Source organism: Octopus bimaculoides, chromosome 5, assembly GCF_001194135.2.
Source record: "Octopus bimaculoides isolate UCB-OBI-ISO-001 chromosome 5, ASM119413v2, whole genome shotgun sequence".
Lineage (NCBI taxonomy): Eukaryota > Metazoa > Mollusca > Cephalopoda > Octopoda > Octopodidae > Octopus > Octopus bimaculoides.
Window position 1 is genome coordinate 115,885,594 of NC_068985.1, and position 7,655 is coordinate 115,893,248.

Here is a 7,655-nt window from a genome sequence, read left to right on the forward strand (position 1 = left end):
ATATATGTATATATTTAAATATTTAATCCATACATTTCATGTGTGACTTGGGAATATTTGGTAAGTGTTGTGTCTGATGTTATTAATTTGTTGTATTTATCTCTAAATTATTGTACTGCTTGCTCTATTACCCGTGTTTGAATAGAATGTGTTTTATTCTGTGCTTTCTTTGTTTGTTGTGATTCGTTTGATCATAAAGAACCCTAATAGCTTTTTTCCTTTTGTTTTGTTTTTTAAGTAGAGTTTTTACCACCGAAATACTTTTTATCTGTTTGGTCTTTCGCTGTTGTAATGTAAATATGTGACTTTAATCGTGTTTTTGGTGTAAACACATTAGTTGGCAACATATGGATACTTTACAGAACTCCCTACAAACTATAGTGATGAATAATGGAGTTAATATTCCCGGTATATCCCAAAGCTAAAATAAATTAGTCACATACAAAACCAATCAACTCAATCATGATTATAAATCACTGGATTGAACTGGTAGTGACTGCGCCAGTCTCATTGGCCTTACCTTCTAAGAAGCAACAACACATGGCAGTGTCATTTTCTCCATTGTCCAGGGAAATATGAAAGCCTAGACTCGTTGATCAGTCATTTGGTTATGTTACTCTTTCAAATAATCATGAAGAACTCGAACACAAGTTTGACAAAAAGAATTAACATGAAAGTTGATAAACGCCAATTAAAACAAGGACTCAGTTGCGTTTGCAAATCCTTTCTATAAGGAAACGATGTCCTGTGTATATGTATGTATGTATGTATGTATGTATGTATGTGTGTGTGTATGTATGTATGCCTCCAAGCATGTTCTGGATATGTATGTATGTACGTACGTATGTACATGTATATATGTAGTTACATGTGAGTAGTCTCTCTGTATGTATTTATAATACTTATTGGTTTGGAATATCTGGAGGCACATACATAAAACTATGACTATTAGTACGTAAATATCGGGTGTCAAAACCTTTTTTGATAGAAAATGTCAAATGCTGCCTGGGGCCTTGAAGCCTTCTCTTCTGTATACATGACCGGCGTTTGACTATTGTGTCAAACGAATCCCTCAAACTTGTTTGTTGTTTTCATAAGTTTTATTCATACCAGAGAGAATTGTATGTTGGCGTCAAAATAATTTTATAAACTGCGAAAATGTTAATTCTTCTTGTAAGTTCTCGAAGCACGCACTTAAATCTATGTATGTATTTAAATAGGTATATATGTATGTATATACGCATGTATATATCTATGTTCGCGCGCATGTATATATGTATGTATCTATTATATATGTATGTGTGTAGGTTGTCTTTCTCATTTAATTTTAGAATAAATTTTGACCGACCACTTACTTGTAGCAAGGCTGTGAAGGAGAGCATCTTGTTTTAATCATGATCCTTTAAATTTTAAAAGGGTTTTGCATATTCTTATAGTTCATGATATCATGATCATTTATAGAGCATGAATTTAGAACTTACATTCTCACCCCCTAGATTCCATCTTTAGTCATGCTATGCTCTCGAGGTTGGTATGTATCCTGTTGCTCCAATATTAATAGGTGAAAATGTATCTGAAATACTTGATATGTCAACTTCCTATCACTGGTACATGTATATATTATTTCTATTGTATTTTTCTAAACACATATGTGTCCAGGGGTCAGATCATTCCGAGAACAGATTTTTCTTCTCCTTGTCGTGATACACAACAATATTTGTGTTTTAAGTTGATGGTTGTTTAAATGTTTATATTCCACAATTATGCTTTTGACAGTCAACTTTCAAGGCGGCGAGCAGCCAGAAACGTTAGCACCCCGGGTGAAATGCTTAGCGTTATTTCGTCTGCCGTTACGTTCTGAGTTCAAATTCCGCCGTGGTCGACTTTGCCCTTAATCATATTGTGGTCGATAAATTAAGTACCAGTTACACACTGAGGTCGATATAATCGACTTAATCCCTTTGTCTGTTCTTTTTTGTCCCCTCTATGTTTAGCCCCTTGTGGGCAATAAAGAAATAAGTTAGCACGCCGGGCGAAATGTTTAGCGTCATTTCGTCTGTCTTTACATTCTGAGTTCAAATTCCACCGAGGTCGACTTTGCTTTTCATCCTTTCAGTGTCTATGCATTAAGTACCAGTTGCATACTGCCGTCGATGTAATTAACTCGGCCCTACCCCAAAATGTTGGGTCTTGTGCCTAGAATACAAAAGTATACAGTCAACTTCGTCTGAAGGTGTTTTACTTTTTTGTTATTCTCTTCCAAGCTGTGTAATACGCCTGTTTTTGTTATTCTATACTAGCCACTGCATCATGCGTCATGGACGATAATGTATGCAATATATATATGTATGTATGTATGTATGTATGTATGTGTGTATATATGCATGCATGTATGTATGTATGTATGTATGTATGTACTATGTATGTATGTATTCTCAAGCACCCATCCTATTTGCATAATCCTAGATGCTGTTATTGGAATGCCATCGTTTCCCTGTTTACGCGGTTGAAATGGACGCAGACACACATACAAACTCACTTACACACTCATACACTCAAAATACATTCATGAGTGAAACACACAAATATGTCCCCACTCAACCTATGATTTACTATGTCTCTATTTTACATTTTGTGCGATATTCCTTTCTTATGTTGTTTGTCAATGTCTATCTTTTCGTTAATATAGCAATATCATTGTTTCTCTTTGACTGTTTGTATATAGTTCTCATTTTCTTTCTCTTCCTATCTCTAACGTTCTCAGGAGAAAAGCTTTACAAGTTCGTACAGTGCACGGTTGCCTGTGGAAACAACTTCAAGCAAACAGTTTATTGTAAATATTGGAACATTTTCAAAAGTATAATTAAATACAAAATTGATACACATGGAAGACTAAAAAGCAACAACCGCGTCTCTCGCTGCTGCACACTAAGTACACATTGTCACGGGTAACCGAATTGTTACAAAGGGAAAATAAACAGCATGAAGTAATCTTATGCATAGAGAGAACGCATGCACGCATATACATGCATTGTACTTCTTTAATAGCACGCATCACGTCATACGTAGCGTCATTCATTCATTGAGATATTTTGCACTAAACACTTCGATTACACGTTTGTATCTGAAACAATAATCCACACCGAATTCGTCTTTCTTATGTTTCCTGTGGTGTTCTTTCCGTTTTGCATTAAGCAAACAAACATTTCATGGAAGATATTTTATCAGCCCCTGTTGCATTTGTATTCTAGATAAGATTAAAATTTGATGTTATTTAAACAAGTCTGGAAGTAAAATTTGCATATGAACTCGCAACTAAGTTCTGCAATCAGTAGGATTCACCCTTATCAATGTCAAATATGCCACAGGATCAACAAATTTCAAAGAAGTCTGAATAAACATTTTATGTTTCGTCAAGATCAGAATACACAGCTTGTTCACGCTGCAAGAAGATTAATGTGCACTCAATGTAGACGTCATTTTAAAGGTGTGTTTGGTCTACAAATAAGGATATGATCGCATACATCGACTATACTGAGATTATTACACTCTGCATTGGGTGTAAAATCATTATGTAAATATACAGTGCTCGATGGGTAAATTGTCACCATTTCATATTTTTAATTTCGCGCTTATGCATTGTTTGTTATTTATTTTGTCGACTACAGTTGAGCATCTTCTGTGCAAAAAGCAGCACCATGACGCTAATTACTCTGCCAGTAATTTGCCAGTAATTTGGGAACTGCTTGGCATTCGCTACGGACGCTCCAATACGAACATTTCAGAGTGTTTGAGCGTCAATCTCAGGAGAGTACAATCTCATGACATGCACCGAGAGTGATACAAATCAAACATCCAGTCAACATCATGGTGTTTGGAGTCATCACTAGTGCTGGCAACGTTATCCTTCCATTCATCTTCTCACACGACCTCAGACTCAACACGAAGGCCTACATCAAGTGCTTGCAGGAGGTAGAGCTGCCCTGATTCAACAGGGTCGCTGCTGGAAGACCCTATGTCTGGGAAGAGGACTCTGCACCATGGCGCATAAGCAGAAGAACCCAGTCAAGGCTGTCACACAATTTCTACAGTCACATCATCACTAGCATCTGGCCACCTACCCCTCCCCCCAGACTGCAATCCCTTTGATTAGTATGTGTGGCAGAAAATGGCTGAAATGGCACTCAGTATTTGGGCAAGAGTTACATATATCATTTAATCACAATTTGAAATTACCTGAAGCTGAGTCAAGCTGTTATTCAATTATATATACATACATACACACACACACACACACACGCACACACATACACACACGGACACACACACACACACACACACACACACACACACACACACACACACACACATTTACGTCTCGCCAACGATTTGCAAAGAAGGTCACAGATGCTGGAAGTATGAGGGTTACAGGTCAGTGCAGGTGGTACATTTTGCAGCCACTTTTCTCTTTTTGATTTGCACCTGGAAACCTGTTAATGCTGGTTGCAACAAAGCTATTAATACCGTTTTGACACAACAAACTCCATTTTGTTCACTCCAAGGCTGTTTGCTCAAAGGTGTTGTGAGCTATCTTCATTTGTAAGAGGTTACTCTTCAGCATTTCCTGGTATCTGAGCCATGGTCAACCAACATTCCTGTGCCCAATCTCAAACTGGCTGTATATGAGGACTTTGGGGGTATTCATTCGTCACTCATTCTGGTAACAGGGCCAGCCCAGCGCAAATGTGATGGTATACTGTAGCTCTCGATTCCACCAATCTTACACCTGCTAAACAGGTCGGAATTAGAAACTCTGTCTTTCAGTGAATAACCTCAGATTGTCCTCAGACAGCCTTTGTGAAAGATGTCTAGTTCGCTAATGTGCCGTATATACGGTGTCCACGATTCTGAGCCATACAAAAGAGTAGTAGTTAGAATGGCAGCTTTATAAACCTGCACTTTGGTGTCAAGTTTGATGCCCCTTTCGTTCTACAGGCAAAGAAGGAGTTTTGCCAAATGCAGTGGTTGCTTTTACAAGATGGTTTACGATTTCATCATCAAGGGAAGCGCTCAAATTCACTTTACTACCAAGATATTAAAATGACTTTACATAATTTAGGCTTTTCCCATCGGCCTGTATAGGAGTGTCAGGAAAATTGTGAACTGGTAGCCTCTGCTGGACACTTCGAATTTGTTTAGGAGTAGGGCATAGTTGGTGGATTACTTCCGTCTTCTTTACGCTGATGGTCAAACCAAAAGCTTTACATGCAACAGAAAACCTGTCTAGAAGTTTCTGAGCTTCCTCTAAGGACGTCACTACAAGTGAAGTATCATCTGCAAACAGTAGACCACGAATGATACTGGTGAGTAACATTTTTCTGGCTTTGAAACGATGATGATTGAATAGTCCACCATTTTGTTTGAAACTTGAATTTGACACCACTTTGTATGTCAGCAAAAGTATACCACTGCATCACTGAAAAGAAGAACGCAAACAAAACAGAGGGCATAACACAACCTTGTTTTGTGCCGTTTGTAATGCCGAAGGAAGCCGAGGTTTCCCCACCAGACGCGTCAGCAGCTTTCATTTCCTCATTAAAGGAGATGATAACTTTCACCATCTTGACAGGTATACTGAGCTTTTTCAGACCTTTCCATAGTGCTTACCAGTTAACAGAGTCGAAAGCCTTAGTAAAGTAAACGAATACAATGAACAACTCCTAATTTTTCTCATGTACTTTCACCATGACCTATCGAAGGGAAAAGATTATGTCGGTAGTGCCATGACTAGAGAGAAATCCGTACTGTGATTCTGGATAGATATCATTTACAAAGTGTTTGATGATTCTCTCAAGAATGAGACGTGCAATAATCTGACCAGCAATAGACAGAAGCAATATCCAACGATGATTATCACAGACACTTCAATTTCCCTTGTTGTTATAAAGATGTTGAATTGAGGCATCCTTGAACTCCTTTGGCCCCATCAAAATATTTACGAAGACGTCATGCAGTTTCTAAAAAACCTTCTGTCCACCAAGCTTATAGATTTCAGAAGGGACAGCATCCTTTCCAAGCGCTTTACCAGAAAGGATTTGTTGCATAGAGTTTACCACTTCCAGGAAGGTTGACCCCAGAGACAGTTCTGTTGTTTCAGTGGGTTGTAGAATAGGTGTTATAACATCAACATTAGTGACTGAGGTCACTCAAGTTCAACACGGCTTCGAAGTGATCTTTCCATTCTCTTAGGACGTTAGATTTGTCACTCAACATTGCCTTTATTGGATGAATAAATAGGAATAACACCGTGCTCTTGAGGAACACACACTTTCTTGAGGTTATCATAAAAGGCTTTAGAATCCTTTCTATCTGCAGCTTCTTGGAGTTCAGTAGCCTTGGAAGATCACCAAGCCTTTTTTTCTGTTTCAGAGCCCGCTGGACCTGGCCTCTGCATTTCTTATAGGCATTCTCTTTTCTGAATGAGCTCTTGTCATTTATCCATGTTCTGTGAGTCTGTGCATTTTATCTATCAACTGTTGGAATCTTTTTGGACTGTTGGAATCTTTTTGTATAGTTTTGCATGTGTGCATGTGTATGCGTGCGCGCGTTTCTATCTCTGTTTGTACACCATTAAGCTTGAGAACCAGTGTTTTTCTTTACATCCTCATATTCTAACAGTTCGACAATGACACCAGATCAAATAAGTACCAGATTTAAATTAAAAGCATTGTGGTAGAGCAATTCGATGAAAAAGAAAACCTTCAGTGTTCAAACACTACCAAAATCCCCTGACTGACACAATTTATATGTAAAAAGGCAAAAGATAAACGAAAAAAATATATACATTCTAGAAAATAATATTTTACCACCATTAGGTTGTTTGATCTGGTCTAACACCAATTGACAAAAGTATAACGTTTAAATTGTTACTATACAAGTGTTCTTCAATGTTGTGTAATCTATTTACTTCCATAATATTTGTAATAAATAGATTTCCTTTGTTTGTCGAATCAAATTAAGATAAATTACGAAGTTAGGCATTTTGTTTTTTTCCATAATTAATCTCTAGAGAATTTAAATTTCGAGACGACTATTAGTCACAGAAGTGGCGAACACTTACTAAAAATCAGTTATTTAGCTAAATCTAAGTGAAAAGGGAAGGAGATGCGAATGAACAAGATCAGATGTTCTCAATGGGGACATATGGCCCCGATGGCGGGGAAATTTGAGGGTCGATGGAGGCGTTTTGGAGTAAAGGGCCACTAAGGGGGGCGTTAAGAGACTTGCTGTTTGTAATGTTTTTGTTAAGTTAGAATTTCTCTGCTTTGGTCAGGATTTTCCAGTTTCCTGCACCAAGCAATGGACAGAAGCATTTGATGAAAATTAAACTCATAGAGCCGAACAAAAGCAAGAATATTGATTTAAATCGTAACGATGGACAGGAGTAAACATTTTCCCGTTTCCTTAATACTAACAAGAACATATTATGAGAAAGATTTGACTGTTATTTCTAGCAAATTGAAGAACCACACACAGTGTATTTCATTGGTTCATATATTGATGTGTATAAGTAAAAAATAAAACTAAAGGAAAAACTAACACTAGGAAACTCACAGACACACACACACGTGTGTATGTATATATAAATTTATATA